The 19,257-nt window shown below is 38.5% G+C and overlaps 1 long non-coding RNA gene across 2 annotated transcripts in view; it reads right to left on the reverse strand.

Annotated features, from left to right (window-relative positions):
- Positions 1-18,768, reverse strand: part of LOC149127414 (uncharacterized) — a 32,210-nt gene extending 13,442 nt beyond the window's left edge. The window contains exon 1 of one of the 2 annotated variants that reach the window (XR_016231540.1): positions 6,097-6,237. This is a non-coding gene — a long non-coding RNA (uncharacterized LOC149127414). Of the gene's footprint in view, positions 1-6,096; positions 6,238-18,714 lie in introns of those variants that run through there. The other variant, XR_016231542.1, reaches the window with a different exon arrangement.
- Positions 18,769-19,257: the final 489 nt, after the last annotated feature.

A 19,257-nucleotide genomic window follows, 5' to 3' on the forward strand; every position in this document is an offset into this window, starting at 1 on the left:
AGCAACAGATACAATTTTAAGCATAAGAAATGTATAAGGGACAACTAAGAAAAGGCACCTGCTATCAAAAACCTTAAATCATGGGGTTAGGAAAGAGAAGAGATGAGTAATTTAAACACAAATGTATGAAATACGCTTAGCTAGTGGTAAGCATTAGGTTGGGAGAGGTCATTTAAATAGAGTGGTCAGAATGTCTTTCTGAAGATGTGACATTAGGGCCGGCACCATGGCTCACTAGGCTAATCCTCCGCCTTGCGGCGCCGGCACACAGGGTTCTAGTCCCGGTCGGGGCGCTGGATTCTGTTCCGGTTGCCCCTCTTCCAGGCCAGCTCTCTGCTATGGCCAGGGAGTACAGTGGAGGATGGCCCATGTGCTTGGGCCCTGCACCCCATGGAGACCAGGATAAGCACCTGGCTCCTGCCTTCGGATCAGCGCAATGCACCGGCCGTGGCGGCCATTAGAGGGTGAACCAACGGCAAAAAAAGGAAGACCTTTCTCTCTGTCTCTCTCTCTCACTGTCCACTCTGCCTGTCAAAAAAAAAAAAAAAAAAAAAAAAAAAGATGTGACATTAGATCTGTGACCTGAATGAGGTGGAGGCAGCCATGCAGAAATCCATCAGGAAAACGGTGAACCAGGTGGCCCAGTGAACCAGTTCTTGCTATCCCTAACAGCAGGTCAAAGGCCTGGGAGAGAGAAGAGACTTAACATGTTTGAAAAATATAAAGAGGACCAACATGTGCTAACCAGAGACACTAGTAGGGGAATTGTATGTGAAAAAAATAATAAATAGTCTTGAGGCCATTTTAAAGTGTATGAGTTTGATTCAAACTACTATTATAAGTCATCGGAGGATTTTAAAGAACAGCTTAGCTCAGATGAGGGGAAGTTAAACTTGGGACACATCTGGAGGTAGAATTGTGTAGATATATGTGGATTCAGTGGTGGATAAGAAGGAAAAGGAGGAATTAAAATAACTGCTTGCTTTTAGGCTGAAATAATTCATGGTGGAAACAATGATGGTGCCATTCACCAAGATGAATAAGAATTGGGATATTAACAAAATTTGACAGACACATTAATTCATTTTGGAGAAGGTGAATTGGAGTTATTCTTAAAAGCCATCTTACAATTGAACACGGTTGACTTCAAAAGATGATACTCCATGACTTAATGAAATTCAAAATCATCATTTAGGTAGAAAAATAACTTCAAGCTTATGTCTGGAGTTGGTGGATAATTGTATGTTCTTTGAATATTGGGGACAGAATTTTGGAAATCAGCAGGAATATTACCAATATTATCCTACTGATTTTTTTTTTGACAGGCAGAGTGGACAGTGAGAGAGAGAGAGACAGAAAAAAAGGTCTTCCTTTTGCCATTGGTTCACCCTCCAATGGCCGCCACGGCTGGCGCACTGCGGCCGGCGCACCGAGCTGATCCGATGGCAGGAGCCAGGTACTTATCCTGGTCTCCCATAGGGTGCAGGGCCCAAGCACTTGGGCCATCCTCCACTGCCTTCCCGGGCCACAGCAGAGAGCTGGCCTGGAAGAGGGGCAACCGGGACAGAATCCGGCGCCCCAACCAGGACTAGAACCCCGTGTGCTGGCGCCGCTAGGTGGAGGATTAGCCTATTGAGCCGCAGCGCCAGCCAATCCTACTGAATTCTTAAGGCAGAAAACACTAGAGGAAGTTGTTCAGTAGGGAATGTACTCATTCATGCTATTCTATCATCCAAGTCAAAATACTGTCAATTATTTGGAGGACTGATAGGAGAAATGGCCTAGAATTTTTTAATTTTTCCTGGTACTACATTTTTAAAGGCCAATTTAATAATTCAGTTAAAATTTTAAGCATGTAGATCCTCTAGCAAACTATCATTGATTCTACTAATTTATTAAAAAATCACTTGCACAATTACATAGGGATATTATTTTTGCATTGATCTGGGAAAATTATAATACACATAACAGAAGATTGATTAAATGAGTTATAATTTCTTGCATAAAATACTGAAGTACTGACAGGCACACATACATATATAAAAATATGTTGGCAAATGAAAATGAAAGTAATAGCAATTAAAGTCTGATCTCATTTTAAATAAAAATAAGTGAAGAAAACCATCAAATTACAGTTAATTTTTCCATGATTTGCATATTTCCATGATGTTTAGGTTTTTGCAGTAGTCATGCATTACTTTTGTAAGAGAAAAGGATCATAAAAAAGTTTTCTCAAGGTTGTCTGTTGCAGAATTCACAGAGTGTATGAAACTTAACCTTTCAGAATTAGGAATGCTGATGTCAAAACTCACAAGACCCAACATAGGTTTAAGGGAACTATGGCTTTTGCTTCAGAAACTAGTGATTTCTGAGAGTAGGTCTAGAAGAGACATACACAGGATGGATGCTTGCCATCAGAGTACTGTCACTTTCTCTTTTTGATAAAATTTCTTCCAAACACATGGTGGTCCTTACTGAGATATCACAGGAGTTTGAATTCCCTCAAATAGTCAGAAAGTTTGGGAAGATGATTACTTATTTTTTGGTTCTAATGATTTCAGACAAGAGTATACAAGTAAGTCAGAAAAAGTTTACATAAGTTCACATTAAGGGCTTACATGGCAAAAATTGATTTGAAGAGAAAATGTACCATTGGAATGTCAATTCTCCCAGAAGCATGTGTGTGTCTGTGTGTGTGTATATATATATATATATATATATCCACCTATACATACACACATATACACACATATATATATATATATATTTATATAATGAAACTCTATTTAGAATTCCAAAAGAACTTCTTTTAACTAAATTTCTTTTGGAAGAGTAGATATCCAATAACATTGAATTTAATTATCAAAAAGTAGAATAGTGAAGGAAGAACTGCTTCTCTAGATAATAAAATATACTATAAACCCATTATAGTCAAGAGCACTTTTTTTGACTTAATGGAAAAATAGATCATTGGAAAATAAAGGGTGAGAAATAAATCCCAATATACTTGAAATATTTTTCATTTCTGTATGAAAATTGTGTTGTAAGTTAATAAATGGTGCTGTGATAAGTGGCTTTGTACTTAAAGAAGTACAGTTGGATACCTACTCTATCCCATGTACAAAAATAAACTCCAGATGGATAGACACAAGTGCACACCATAAAGCAATAACCAGTTTCAATAAAGTTACTATATATGGATTATCTTAATGCTGGAGAGCTTTATCATAAAGAGGCCACAAACTATAAAAGATCCATTTGACTCCATAAAATTAAAATGTATTTGTATTGCAAAAATTTCACTAGTAAAGCCTGACTATAATATCTGAATACATATGAAAGATAATTAGTTAGAAATTAATTTCTTTAAAAACTAGACAATTCAAATAGAAACAAGGGCAAATCAAACTAGAGTTAATCCAAATGGTCAATAGATACATGAAAGATACTTAACACTCAAGCTAAAGAACTAATAAGCTACTACTTGGCTAATATTAAAAATGATAAAAAGCACCTCATAAGGTATATATTGTAATTAATATCCCCATACATTACACTAGATATGTAAGGGGCAGAGTTAGTGAAAAATATTAAAGTGTGACCATGATATATATACATATATCATATAAATATATAACTTAATATATTATGCCATCAATACACATCTATGTGAAAAAATGATATGTGGAAAGGTCAGTCACCAAAATATTAATTGTGGTTAATTTCAAATAGTAGAACTTCAAGTGACCTCAGCATTCTTCTTATACTTTTGGTCCTTTTTTTGTTTCTATAATGAAATAACACCATGTCATGAATTAAAATTTGTGACAAAATTCTTATGAAACTTGAGAACCATTCAAATACATTCTTCTTTCAATATTTCCTTCAACTGTTCATTTTGAATTCAAGTTTAGTTGGCTAAGTTTTATTTTAATGGAAGTGGGATGGTAGTAGTCATGAGGAATGAGAAGTTAGAAAACATGCTCACCAAGGAACAAGGGCTATTGGATAGCTCTGAATGAGTAACCAGACTGAATGACATAATACAGCACTATTAAAAGTTTCCATTTCATGTCCTCACTCCTATTTCAGTAAACTTTGACATTTGGAGAAACAAAAGCCTACAGTCATTTTGAATCTTCCTTCTCTCCAGAGTCTTATACAATTCTCAAAGAACATCATGAACGGTTGATAGCAATAACAGATTCTAACCTGCCTTCCCTTCTTTCAGAGTTCATATAAGACAAAGGAATACAGGAATGAGATTTTTCTTTGCCTTTCGTTTGATATTCACAATCCTTGCATAATTTTAGGCTTAGAGTCCCATCCCCCCACCCCAGTATCATCCACAAACTGAAACTTCAACAGACACCATCTACCCAGTTGCCTACTTGCTCATAAAGACTGGTTGTAATGAGACACAATGTGGGCTACAATGTGAGCCTGTGTTACCAATACCAAGTGGGATGTACAGCCCTGAAAGACAAGAAGAGCCCTTTATTCCCATTTACGTTACCGGAAAAATAGACATACATAGAACCAGTGCCATGTTGGGTTTTTTTAAAGCAATAAAAGTGTTTTGAATTCCTAGACATCCTACGAGTTTCAGTTTTATAAAATGTGCCATCTCTTTCCTTTCTCTTCCCTCGCATCTTTCTGTATCACACATTTAGCCTGGCTCTTTCCCTTGTCTAGAGGCCAGGGAGGGTTCCCAGCATATGCTTATGCAAGAGGGATGTTTGCCTGCTTTCCAACCTTGCCCCCACACTCTCCTTGTCACGCAAAGCTGAGAAACAGAAACACTATACAGATCCTCCACATCCTCTTGTGTGCAAATTCCAAAGGAGTCTATAGAGTTCTGAAGAGTAATGGAAGTGCACAGGGAACCAGAAAGCATGCCCTTTTCCTAGCTAAGTGTTCCCCAGGGCAAATCCCTGTGCTTTCCATGGATACCTTTCACTATGTCCAGAATGTGACCTCCTATCCTCTCTCCCACTTGCTGTTCAGAAAAGAAGCTATGCATAGGGTGGTCATGACTGTGCTCAATGATTCTGTTGTGCAGGCACCTGGTGATCTAGGAGGTAACTGGAATTTATCTTATCTTAGTACACACTTATCAAATGTCCTCTGTATACAAGGCACTTGGCTAAGGGTAAATAGATGAATAATACCTAGTCCCTGAACAAGAAGAGATAGTTTTCTATCAGGATAGTCAGGTAAATGATAAAATAGAAAGTCAATAATTACTGGGGAAAAAAAGTAAAATCAAGATTTGATGAAGTATAGAGAAGAGGTGGTTAAGTAATTCTTCGTGGGGCAGGAGGTTAGGGAAAAAGAAGGGGAAATAACTTTCAGAGTCAACATTTGAAACAGGTTTTCAAAATTTGCATAGCAGAGAAGTGGAACAAAAAGGGATCATCTACACTGCAAGAATATCGCATGGCAGAGACAAGAAACATGAGAGGGCACAACTTGGCTCAAAGTGAGTAATTCTGTGTTATTAAGTTGTGTGCCGAATATGGGCAGTTTCTGGAATTGTACAGGTACCAGGTTGTGGATGGTCTTCTTACCTTGTTAAAGAGCTGTCGTGGGGTTGGCATTTGGCATATTGGGTTAAACTGCCCCCTGCAATATCAGCTTCCCAGCTGGTTCGAATCCTGGCTGCTCCACTTCCAATCCAGATCCCTGCTAATGTGCCTGGAAAAGCAGTGGAGGATGGTCCAAGTTCTTGGGCCCCTGCCACCCATTTGAAAGAACTAGATTAAGCTTCTGGTTTTGGTTTAGCCCTAACCTGAGTGGTGTTTCCATGTGGTGAGTGAACCGGTGGATGGAAGATCCTCTCTGTAACGCTGCCTTTCAAACAAACAAACAAATAAATCCTAAGAAAGAATATATGTGTATATATATATACACACATATATATGCAGATCTTCTAGAAATTAAAGAATGGCCAAAGGGTGTGCATTTGGCTCAGTGGGTTAAACCACAGCTCTGTATCCCATATCAGAGTACTTGGGTTTGAGTCCCAATTCTATCCTCCACTGCAGATTCCAACTAGCATACATTCTAGAAGGCAGCAGATAATAGTTCAAATACCTGGGTCCCTGCCACGCATGTGGGAAACCAGAATTGAGTTCCTGGCTCCTGGCTTCTTCCTGGCTCAGCTCCAGCTGTTGCAGGCATTTGGCGAGTGAACCAGCAGATGGAAAATCTCTCTCTCTCTCTCTCTCTCTCTGCCTTTCAAATAAATAAAATAAATATTAAAAAAAATGGCCATAGTGGGACGAAAGGAACAATGACAAGGGCGGTAGGATCCTTAGTTACTGATGAGTCTTAGCATCAGAGAAAATAGTTCAAGAGAGCGGTTCTCCATCAGGTAGAAATGATGGAAACCAAATTTTATCTTGGATGAATATAAGCAACAAGGGGGGGGGGATATTTGTAAACAGGATTTTTGTAAGCAAGTTTAACTTTGTAAATGACTAATGATATGGGGGTAAAACAGAGGTGGAAGGAGAAAGTAGCTTTACTCTCTTTGTTGGGTTGTCAGTGTTTGACAAACACTATGGCAGCTTCTTCAGCTCATAATACAGTAAGGTTTATGCTTCAATACAAACTTGGGAGACTTCTATACTAAGATTGATTTTGATAATTCAGTCAAATACACTTCATTGTTTAGTTGATATAGACAATATTTATAACTTTTGACACTTTATATTATAATTGGTGTAAATAGCTTATGGAAAATTGAACCTTAGTATGAAAACAGCAAGTCCAATTTGCAAAACTGGATAGAATTCCCAAGGACATGCCAAGATGCCAATACCCCAATCAGAAATAAAGCTTACACTTCCCCATCACACATCAAGATAAACATAATAAGGGTAAAAATGCAACAACAATGATAACAAAATAAAGGTAGAGCTCTAACAACTAAAAGTCTTCTTGTAATGGGAACACATTTCAAGAAGAAAGAATCAACCCAACCAAAGGAAACAAAATCCATGTTTTGCTTTGTGATGCTTTTGTACACTCACAGTCAAAAAAGCATCACAGTGTAACCATGTACAATTTAAAATAGTAACTCTAGAGCTTCCTACTGGAGGTAAGCACGGAGCCATAGAAAGTATATTTCTGGTGAAATCAAGTATGTGGTATTGGAAGACTTTTCTTTAACAAATAACATCACAACACAACAGTCACAATCATCTGTCTGCTTTTTCATTTTCATGTGGTGCCTTTCAACTACTGAGTGTAAGCTGTGGTAGGTAGTATTCTAAGTGAAGAACACTTGGGATTAGAATTTTCATGCCTGGGATCAGGTAGACTGTAGGCCACTATCCCTAATTCACATCTCTTCTCAGGAAGAACAAGAGGCAAGTCAAACTCCAGACTCCACACACATCCCACTCGGCCACTTAAAACATCTGTGCCCTTAAAGGAGACCCTCAATCTCTTTGTATTTAAGTTTCTTCACCTTTAAAAAGGGATGCAGGGGCAGGTGTTGGGCACAGCAGTTAAGGTGCCACTTGGGATGCCCCCATCCTACATCAGAATGTCTGAGTCTGAGTCCCAGCTCCACTCCTGACTCCAGCTTTGTTAAAGTACAGCCTAGATTACAGCAGATGATGATGCAAGTCATTGATTCCCTTCCAAGTAGGTGAGAATTCTGGATTGAATTCCTGGCTCCTGGGCATTAGGGAGTGAACCAGTGATAGAAATTCTGTCTTGTTGTTTCTCAAACATATTAAACAAATAAATTTTAAAGTGATGTAATAGTACCTAATTATAGTGCTGTTATGAATATTAATAAATTACTATATGAAAAACTCAGACACGTACTAAGTGAATATAATGAGAGTCTTCAAACAATTCGTGGCAAAAAGTATTTTTAAAGCTACACATGGATTTCAAACATTTTTTGGTAACAAAAGACACTTATCTTTTCATTCAATTTATCCACAAACTTTTGAAGTGCTCTCATAACATTTGTTGTCCATGTGACTATTACTGACCGTGCAATTCATTCTGAACTTTTATCCTTGAGGTGGGCAGTGATATCAATTGTATTTAAAAGCACAATAGGATTTTACTGATTTGGAATAACAGAAGAATAAATTATTTTTAATTCCCCTATTGGTGTCGGATTGGTGCATATACCTAGGTGCTACCCAAGTAGGAGAAAAACTCAACAGAATGGAGAAGCACTTTAAAGCAGCCCTCAGCCCTCGTTCTGTTTTAGCTTCTCTCAATTTCCCTGAACTTCATTATGTATGTAACATTGTAATTATTCAAAGCATTTGTAGAGAGGAAATACCTCAAATACACATAAAAAGAATTATCTTTCTAACTAAGCTAACGTGAAAATTATGAAACAAGGGAGAATTGTGCCGGCTCTGTTGACACACATCACAAGGACAGTAAGGAATATTTATTCTTTGGGTATAAATTTCATGTTTTTGTTTTACAGTTTCAAAAATTATGCTTTTGAAAAGTACAGTCACAACAGCTTTTTATAAGTCAAATTTGCATGGGTATTGGTTAATTGTGTACATACTGTGTTCTTTCATCCAATGTTCCCTGCAGTTTTATGGCAGGAAAATGGAGACATTTGGGGCCCTCTGTAGAATTACAGATACCTGAGGCAGCTGGAGCAAGGGCCTGGGGTCACCTCAGAGGGGCAAGCTTTTGGGCTTCCAATTGCAGCCTTCCTGAGGGCTTGCTGAGGCCCTTGGGGAAGTGACTCGGCTTCCCTTTGCTTCTCTCTGCACTGTTAAGGCTCCCTCACAGGAGGGTCGAGTGGATTAAGCAATTAGAAAGCTAGACTCTCCTCCCATGGAACCCCTTGGGAAACAAGAATTCAACCAAGTGATTGTTAAGTGTGCTGAGAAGCAGAAAACATGAACTGAAACTACACAGAGAAAAAATCTAGTTGTAGGCACATCAGATTGGTGGAAACTATTTCTTCATTTCACCTAAGCAAAAAAGAAAAAGATTTAAAAATGCATATCATTTTCAAATAAAATCCCTCCCTCTCTCTGCCTGTCATACACATACACACAAGGTAGACTTTCATTCATTTCCCAAGAGAACTTCCTTTATTTGATCTCAAAATAGGAAACTTCAAATAAATCATCAGCCTTAAAAAATGTTTGAAATAATTAGGTTACAAATTCTGAAGCCCTTTAATGTGGCTGCAATTCTGTAACTATCTGCACATTCCATGTATGGCCCTATTAAATGTACCAAGCACCAATGTTGCTGGCTGTCAAGAAGCAAAATGAAAAATAGTTTTAATAGCTGCTCTTTGACCTGTTTTATATTTTATGTCAATTATAACAGCACACAACCATGCATAATTATGAAGCATAGATGCATTAAAATGTACACATAATTTGTGTTCTTATGGTAACCATTGCATTGGACGCTAGAAAACAAACCTATTGTTATAAGTCATTTGCACATTAATATATTAGTATTAAATATCGAAGACAGATTTGTCTATCCATCTGTTTTAAGTCATTATAAGTAAATATATCTTTTTGGAGGGGTGGACAAAATCTCTACATAAATGCACTGTAGGTGCCATCTGCACCATATATTATAATACAGAGTTTAGCGCCATCGTGCATAGCAACTCCAGCAAAGGCAGTGCCATGTGATTGTCAGTTGAATGTCATTTTTAAAAAATGATCTGGTATATGGACAGAAGGAGCAATTTTTTTTCTGGCACTGCCATGAAAATTCCTTCATTTGACTATCCTGTGGTTTTTGGATTTCTTTATTAAAAGCTTATATTTTTCCAAGGGTAAGAGGAAAATAATTATTTCAGTGTTGGGTAAATGAACAAAAAAGTATGCTTCCTCTATAGCAGAATTACTAGACTACGAGGGGGAAATTGCCTTAAAGTACCAATGAATCCTAAACAGTGGCACTGAGAAGCAGGTGACGAAAACCAGAAAATGACCTTTCCATGCTATAGATGAAGAAAGCAGGGATTTTTCTACTAGATGGCCAGAGTTGTCGAAAACAACCAGATAACTCCAATTTCAACTTTTACCCTTTTTCTTGATTTTCTGGATAGTGACGCTGCAACAGTGGAGGGCACAGGGGCGTGGTACCAAATAGAAAACAAAAATCAGATTTCCTAACTCCAAGTTTTTCCATTTAATGCCTAGATGCTCTTACATGTGGAGGAAGCAAGACTTTACTCTCCTGCTGATTTTAATCACACTTGCTTACCTCTGAACGATTACTTTGAATATCCAACTGATCTTTCTTGGCTTGGAAAAGGACAAATCAAGGAATGGGGTTGAGGTGCAGGACGCAGAGATAACAACAAATTGTTTCCCTGAAGCCCTGATTGAAACAGATGACTACTTGAATCTCTACTGAATTGCCTTTAAGTGATGACTTTGTTTTTATGTTTTTAAAATCTGTATGTGTTCATATTCATTTTATTTGAAAGGGTGAGAGAAAAAAAATCTTCCATCTGTTGGTTTAATCCCCAAATGTCTGAAACAGTGAGGCCAAGGCCAGAAGCACGGAACTCAGTCTGGGTCTCCACATGTATGGCAGCAACCCAAGCATTCAGGTCATCATCTATTGCCTCCTAAGGTGTGCATTAGCAGGAAGCTGCATCAGAAGATGAATAGCCAGAACTCAAACCAGGCACTGCAACATGGGTTGCAAGCCACCCAAGCAGTGACTTAACCAATGGGTCAACCACCTGCCCTGACAACATTCCTTTTATTTGGACAACCAGGAAGACCAAGAAAAAGTTTATCATGCATTCCTCAAGTTTCATCTACGGTGTGTCACTTCTCTGTTGTTTCTTTTATGAATTGTCAGTAAACGTAGATGTCACAAATCTTTATTCCATTTCCTAAACTTTCAGTTCAGGGACATTTCTGGCATGATCTCCAGCTCCAGAGACTACTTAATTCACCTATATGCTTAATGTTTATAGGTTCACATCCATTGCCAAGTTATCTAACACCCAGATATGATTCTCTAAATGGTGAAAAAGCATATATATGTAGAATTAGTCAACTGGACTCAGTTTGGATGTTGCCAACAAAGCATTGCAGTCAGGTGCCAGATGAAAATATTCAACTATGCCTTCTTCTCTCTAGCAGGCCTGAGTAGGGCATTGGCCTCAGCTGTATCAATGTCATAGAGTTTCTTCACAGTCTGCTTGATCTGGTGCTTATTGGCCTTGACATCCATAATGGAAACAAGTGTGCTGTTTATTCTAGCTTCTTCATGGCAAACTCAGTGATCAGAGAAACTCAATCATGCTACAGGGGTCGTCTGTTTCTCCTGGAGGGACTCTTCCACGAACATCTGGGCTGAGGCTGGAGGTGTTGCATCTTGTGCTGTCTGAATGTGTGACAAATGGGTCTTCTTTCTCAGTTTTTCTCATTTTTCTTCTCTTCCTCCTCCTGGAAGTGGAGCAACCAGGTCTTGAACAGGTGCCATATGGGATGCTGGCACCACAGGCTATGGCTTTACCCACGATGCCACAATGCTGGCCCCTTTCCATGAATCCTAAGGCCCCTCTTAGAAAGAAACAACACTTGCGACAATATTGCTGGTTGTTCTTATATAAGGCCATCCAGAAAAACTTTCTGAAGGGAAGGGTGCCAGCAGAGAATAGAAACAAAGGAGAAGAAGGTGATGGATAGAAAAGGAAGAAAACAAGGACCTCAGCAATGGGAGAGAACAGCAGATTGAGAAAGAGCCTAGTGAATCCCACCCCAAAGTTCCAGAAACAGCTGTCAGAATTCAGTCAGTGGGCAGCAGGTGTACAAGCACACTATGATTCATGTCTCTGGGTAATTTCAGATGGTCCTGGGGTCCCTCACGAGAAAAGATTCTGAGCCCTGAAAGCACTGAGTACAGAACACAGAGAGGGAAATGAAGGACACGACACAGCCAAACCAAGTGGAAGGATGTGCTCATCTTGGGTGTGTTCTGGCAACAATTAAAAATCACACGCTGGGGCCGGGGTTTGGCCAAGCTCTTGAAAAGCTGTTTGGGATGTCCCATCACATCTGAATGTCTGGGTTCAAGTCCTGGTTCTGCTTCTGACTCCAGCTTCCTGATAATGCACAGGCTGAGAGGCAGCAGTGATGGTTCACGTAACTGGGATCCTGCCATTCACCTGGGAGACCTACCTTGAGTTCCCAGATCCTGGCCATGGCCTCAGCCCGGTCCTGGCTCTCGTGGGCATTTAAAGAATGAGGCAGCAGATGAGAGTGCTCTCGCTCTCACTCTCTCTCCTCTCTGCCTCTAAATTAAAATTACATGCTTTCCAAATTTTAAATGTTAAAGGATCACCAATGTAATGCAAATGGCAGCTAGTTAATTCCAGGTGGCAGTAAATTACTGAATACTGTCTTTAGTATGAAATATCATAGTCAGTTATTGATTATTTACTCACTGTCTTTAGCACTATTTCCTCAAATCTATTTTCACAACACAAAATTCATGTTTCTTTAAGCCACAGATATTTTATAACTCTATTTGTGATATGTTCACTCCCAGCTAAGATGAAGACTAAGCTTTTACAAAATATTTATTCATTTTCCCTATTTGAAGTCTTATAGGAATGGTCTTTTTGCCTTCTATTATGCCTGTATGTTTCATGTACTGACTTGACAATACAATTCACTAACTTCCAAGGCTGCTTCTTTTTTTTATATTTAATTACTCAACCCAACTAAAATTAACTTTTCAAAATAAGATTCTTTCACATGCCAGTTATAAAATTGACTACAAAGAGAGTTCCATACATTTTGGAGGATAATATTTCAGGCCAAACTGTTTAAATTGATGGAACATCTTTGCCATTATATTTAAGAATCTTGGATTTTTCTTCAAATTGTCTTCTTAAGATGTAACTTCATTTTCCTTTGCAAAACTTACTAGTTTTATTCCTGTGTCCCCATCTCTACCCTCATTTCCCAAGAAAGAGGACAGAGCAACTTCAGTTAAAATACAAAACCTTCTGCTTGTTACAAGTGTCTAAACAAAAGTTCTGGATCTCTCCTTTGTTCCCTTTGCATTCTATGGAACTCATTTAATGAAGAAGTTATATTGCAAGAATTTATTATTAATTGATGAAGCAATTGTGAAATCACCAATTTGACTTTACCATTTACTTAGGCATATCCAATCATCCATTCCAGGGTTAACAGGCACTATTTACGTATGTGGCAGAAGTTATCATCTTAGGAGCCTGGCTTCCCTTTGATATAAGCCATCAAGTTTAAAGGCAGTGATTCTGGGGGTTCTGCCCTCAGGAAGGCACAGCAGCCCATCTAACTAGTGCTAAACTTTATGTTGGGACCATGGCCCCCTCTACAGTGAACAGGACCAATCTTGAAGCATGCAACCCCTAGGAGGACTCAAAAATTTAAGTATGGGGTAGGTGACTGGTATGGCACTATAATGCATATGCTAAAGTAATTAAAGGGCAACACAAAAAGCTATAAGTAAGATTTGGGGGGGTTGGCATTGTGGTGCAGCTGGTTAAGCTGCCACTTGTGACAGCCTGAACTCCACATGGGTGCTGGTTCTCATCTTGGTTGCTCTACTTCTGATCCAGCTCCCTGCTAATATGCCTGGGAAAGCAGCATAAGATGGCCCAAGTGCGTGGGACCTTGCCATCTATGTAGGAGACCCAGATGGAGTTCTAGGCTCCTAGCTTTGGCCTGGCCCAGCCCCAGTTGTTGTTGCCATTTGAAGAGTGAACCAGTTGATGGAATCTCTCTCTCTCTCTCTCTTTCTCCATCCCTGCTCCATGTCTCCCCCCACTAACTCTGTGTTTCAAATTAATCAATCAATCTTTAAAAAAAAATATTTGGATAAAAGATTACATTTAATTATATCTTTAAATTTCTTTAAAAATTGCCTGGGTCATGCTTAGCCTAGCAGCTATAATATCACACCAGTTGAGACAGCCATATTCCATATCAGAGTACCTGGGTTTGATATACAGTTCTGGCTCCTGACTCCAACTTCCTGTTAATACAGACCCAGGGAGGTAGCAGTGATGGCTGAAGTAGCTGAGCTTCTGCCAGTCATGGAGGAGATCTGGATCATGTTCTAGCTTCTGACTTTGGCCAGCCCAGGTCAAACAGTTGTGGGCATTTGGGGAGTAGTCAGCAGATGGAAGATGTCTGTTTATCCTTCACTCTCTTTCTCTCTCAAATAAATAAATAAATATTTAAAAATCATATGCAGCCCTCAGTGCATTTTTAGTTGGAAAAGAGAAAACTTTGTAAAATTATATGCGATTTTTTTCCTTCAAATGATTTTAATCTTCATGATAGGAACAATATGTGCATTAGTATATAGATTTTCAATTGCATAAGTAATTCCCTCTGCACTTTTGAAGTCGGGATGTCCATGTAACTTCTGCAGTTGGATCTAATGGTGTAATTTCAGTGGCAATGCTTACTTTTCCTAAAGATTTAAAGACCGAATTTGCTTGTTTGTTTATTTATATTTTTGTTAGGCAACTCTATCTAGTATTCAACTTGTAAAGCCCTGAAAGTTTTAGGAGTTTTAGTTTACAAAGATATCACAATCAGAAAGTTTTACTGAGTGACACTGTCAAAGCTATTTAGAATTAAAATATTAATACCAAAAAAGTCATTGAATTTTATTTAATGACAAAGTGTTCTATTAAATGGCCTATCTGGAAGAAGAAAAAGAGATACTCATATTGATTTGACAAACAGTCTTCTGGTTTTGTGATTTTATAAAGACTGAACTTCCCAAAGTTGATTTTAAAATAATATGGCCCTGAGTAATTGTGGTTTATCGAAAAGGCAAAGAAGCCTACATCAAATCTCTATTTCTGAACCACTGACAGGTAAAGAAAACAGGCCGGGGCCTTGTTTTACAGACATACTAAAAATAAGGTCACCCAACCTACACAAGATGATCATGGCGGAGGGATCCAGTGTTAAGTATGTGTTGTGGGTCCTGTTGGGTAAGAAAGAAAAGGACTTACTCACTACACTTCAGAAGACCCCCTCCTCCCTGCCCCCGTTGGCTCTGAACAGAAAATCAAACCAATGAGAGCTCAACATTTGGTCTCAGGCTGACAGACTGCTCAAGAAAATGGAGCACTGGCCATTGTAAAGTGAGAGCAGGTTTGGGCCAATCCGAGGCAGAGGGGGCTGATCCTGCAAGCACTGCGGACACTTGGGAGCTGCTGTGACAAGCTGCAGGAGGAGATTTCTTTCTTCTTTAACTTGGTGGCCAGCTCGCAAGCTACTGGGGGAGTCCTCTCCTCCTAATCCACACTGTTCAATTGTCAGGAAAGCTTGTACACAGGAGCCTTCATCAGTTACCTCGGAGTGGTTTGAACAAACTAACATCATAACAAGAGTGTTTATGGAAAAATGCGTAAGCACTGAAGCAGAAAGGGCTTAGCACTGATCAGACCTCTCTTCCACCTTTATTCTTCATTGTTCACATTGAAATGCAAATATCAGCGCAGGGTTTCCACTGGCGTGCCACTCACAAATTGAAAAGCAGTTTTTATCTATGCAAATGTAAGCATGGTAATTGAAGTTAATCAATCAATGCTAGCTTTCACTAAAACCTTGAACATGATTGAATAAAGTAATTATCATTCAGCAGAAAATGATGAAGTTGTAGACAGCATGAACCTTATTAAAGGAGGATTTTGAGTCACAATGGCTTAATTTAGCTAACAGCCCTGCCTTAGCCCAAGCAACATACTACTCTTGCTGCCTAGGAATTGTTTTACGATTCAACAACAACAACAACAACAACAACAATGGGGGTGGGCAAACCAGAGGTAAGAGTAAAGCAGGAGCTATTTTTATTATTGTTATTGTAGGCCTTAGATTAATAAGAAGTACTTGTCATGCCACCAAAGAGAAGCCATAATTAACATCTTACAAAAAACTTGAAATAGATCAGTGAACAAAGATTTGCTATGACAGTATTTATATGCCCAACAGCAATAACAGGTTCTGAATGTTATTATTAGGTTTTTAACATAAATGAGCAGCTCAGAAATTCTTGTAAAATAAATCAAAATTAGAGAAATATTTTTACATGAAAAAGTAACCTATTGAGATTTTTGTAAACTGAATACCAATCTCTTAAAAGCACCGACAAACAGAATTTGTATTTTTTATCGGTTTACAGGAGTTCACAAGAGAACGTATGCTGCATTATGCACAGCCTTTCAAATATCTTATTTTTCTGAAGTGATATATATTCAGTGACCGGCTTTGATTGATTAAAAAGCAATTTACCAGAAAGCATTCAAGTATTAATTATATGGTACTTTTTCCCCCAGTTTCTTTACACTCTAATTTATTTTCACTTATGATAATATTTTGGAGATTCAGCAACAAAGTTATTTTATTTAATCCAGATTCTAGTACTACTATGAAACATATTTCAGGATAAGGGAAATAACCTATCTCTGGAAAATGTAATCAACAGTTAGTGTGCAACATAATGTAAACTGATTATGGAAAGAGGCTCCAGTTAGCTTTTCCAGTGTATTTTTGAAAAACAAGGTTAACTAGCAATATTTAGATTAGAGTAGCCCAGCAGGATATGGTGACTCTTAAGAACCCACAGTAATTCTATCAGATTCAATTAGATTGAAAAAATTAAAGGCCTGTAATCCTGCTAATATTATTGTACACCCTGAGGGAAGACATTCCCTCCCCCACTCCATTTTGGTTGATGCATTTTGCACTTAGTGTATTTTGAATAAAAATTTATTGGATTAAAACTGCATTCCCAATCGGATAGCCAAAAATACCTTTTTAAATTAAACATATAGTGTTAGATATTTTCCTCAGATATACAATATTGCCATGCATCCAAATTTCCAAAAACTTCAGTAAGTTTATCTACCATCACCTAGTCTGTTAGTAAGTCAGTAGGTGACATAAAAATAAATTCCTAAATTTAAAAATTGGTTGGATTATGTAAAAAAAAATACTTGGGGGGAGTTCTGGTACACGTTTCCTCTGAATATACCTTGTCCTGTTTCCAACTATTTAGATAAAAGCCATCTCCATACTTAGCATTTTCTATTTCATTCACAAAGTACTTAAGAATCAAGACTACTATGTCAAAGCCACACTTGAGTGCTATATAAAAAGTTAAATAGACTCAAAATGTCATTTTTATTTGGAAAATAATGTGCATTAAAAGTATGATATTGATTGTTTACCTTAAATGCCCTTACAGCAGAAAATTGGTCATTTCTGACCTTTTATGGTCATCTTCCACTGCAGGACCAGCCTGGGACATAAGTTAATACACCTCATTTTCCGATTCCTATTCAGGTGTGAAACTAATAGTAGCAAGGATGGCTATAGTGTTGGGGTGATACTGCCTCTATTTCTGACCCTTCCTGTCTGAAGCACACAGGAGTCAATCCATCTTGGATTAAACAAAAAAAAAGAAGAAAATACCCCTAAGCAATCATACAAATCAATTGTGAATATGGTCACAAAAGACCCAAAATATAAAAAATAGTTGTTTTATTATCCTTGGGATTCATAAAGTGTAATAAAGCACCTGTATTGCAACAGTAAATAATCTACCATCATGTAATAGATAACCTTCAGGAAAACTTGACTTCTGATAAAATGATACTTTAAGTGGGAACATTCTAAACAATTACATTGGGCATGCACGTGTCTAAGCATGTGTGCACGTGCTTTCCTTGATTCCCCCACTGGCTGACCAGTTCTGTGTTTTAGTCCTCACTTGTCTCAGTGCACCATTTGCAGAACGGTAGAGAACCAAACAGGGTAGCCCAGAAGCTAAGAAGCTGTGAATTATTACAGCTGCTGTTATTCTAACTGCTGAAGGCACTGAGAGAATACAAAGTTGTGTTAAGGAACAGCTTTTCCCTTCCTACCTTGCAAACTCAAGGGAAGCTATGAAAGCCCAAATGCTTGAGAATGAAAGTCGATTTGAAACAAGTCAACACTTTGTATTTTTATTCCGAGATACATCACACGCCCAAGCTTTTCCTGCAGAAGGTTTTCTATTAATTGAGCTCTCAGTCCAATAGTGGGCTCTCTGACTCTAGCCTTCACTTGTCTACCATAGCTGTGATGGTTAAAAGCTTCTCCGGTTTGTCACAGAGTTTAATATGCACCCTACATAATTATGCAGGATTCACTGTGCTATCAAACTGCAATTCAAATTAGTTCAGGATTAAAGGCATAGAACAGTACTGCTTCCTTAATTGCATTGTACTGTGCTGATCACATTCAAATACCCATTACTCATTCCCTCTGTGGAGCAATAAGTCAGGGGGATTAATATTCAGGCAGGTGACAGGGCCAAGCCATTAAAAGGCAGTTATGCAGAAAGCATGGCTGGTTTTATTCACGTTAATGAAATCAGTGAAATGAAACTGTAATAGATTTATCAAAGCTCAGATGGATTTGCTGTAAATCAGTTTGATTCAAGCAATCAAACTGGACAATAGAGATAGTTTTCAGCTCTAGCAATGGGTGTCAGAAAGCAGCATGTGAAAAGCACTGATATTCTTCATGTATGGATTTGATATCCACCTCATGCACGGACCTATTCCCAATGCACTGCCGCTAATTTTTTTGTCTTTTGAACTAGGTGCCAGTGGCTGATAAAACATACAGCATATCATCTTAATACAGCACTTACACTGTTTTTATTCCTCATTTTTTTAAGTCCCCCAGAACATCAATTCTTTCCAATGGCTGGTAGGGAAAAAAAAAAAAAAAAAAAAAGGAAAGTTCGATAAGAGCACAAATAAGCATTGCAGTCCCGCCACTGCCCAGAGCAAGAATGCAACTTTGGCCACAGTGACTCCACACAATTACACCAACACGTGTGCAAAGAGAAAAAAAATGGTCAGATCACAATTTCCAAGAGTGATGGGCCAGTGCAGGAGCCCTGAGAAGCTGAAAATTTACTTTTGTTCTGAGTCTAATGAAATAATTTGGTATCCATTAGAGGGCAGCATAAGAACAAAAACTAAGCACAGCAAGCGCGGCATCCCCCGCCGCTAGACAAGCACCTTTGCAGAGGTGAACTTCAGCACGGCAGTAATAGTTCCCAAGTTTAAAGCCAACGCATGGAGAAAAGCTAAGTGCTGGAGAAGATGGCAGCAAATCCTACTGTGAGAGGAAAAGGACACCAGTAACACATATGCCAATTTAGCTTAGGGAGTTTTCTGTCCGTTAT

Source organism: Oryctolagus cuniculus, chromosome 3 (assembly GCF_051225735.1).
Source record: "Oryctolagus cuniculus isolate XC-2025 breed Fujian yellow rabbit chromosome 3, ASM5122573v1, whole genome shotgun sequence".
NCBI lineage: Eukaryota > Metazoa > Chordata > Mammalia > Lagomorpha > Leporidae > Oryctolagus > Oryctolagus cuniculus.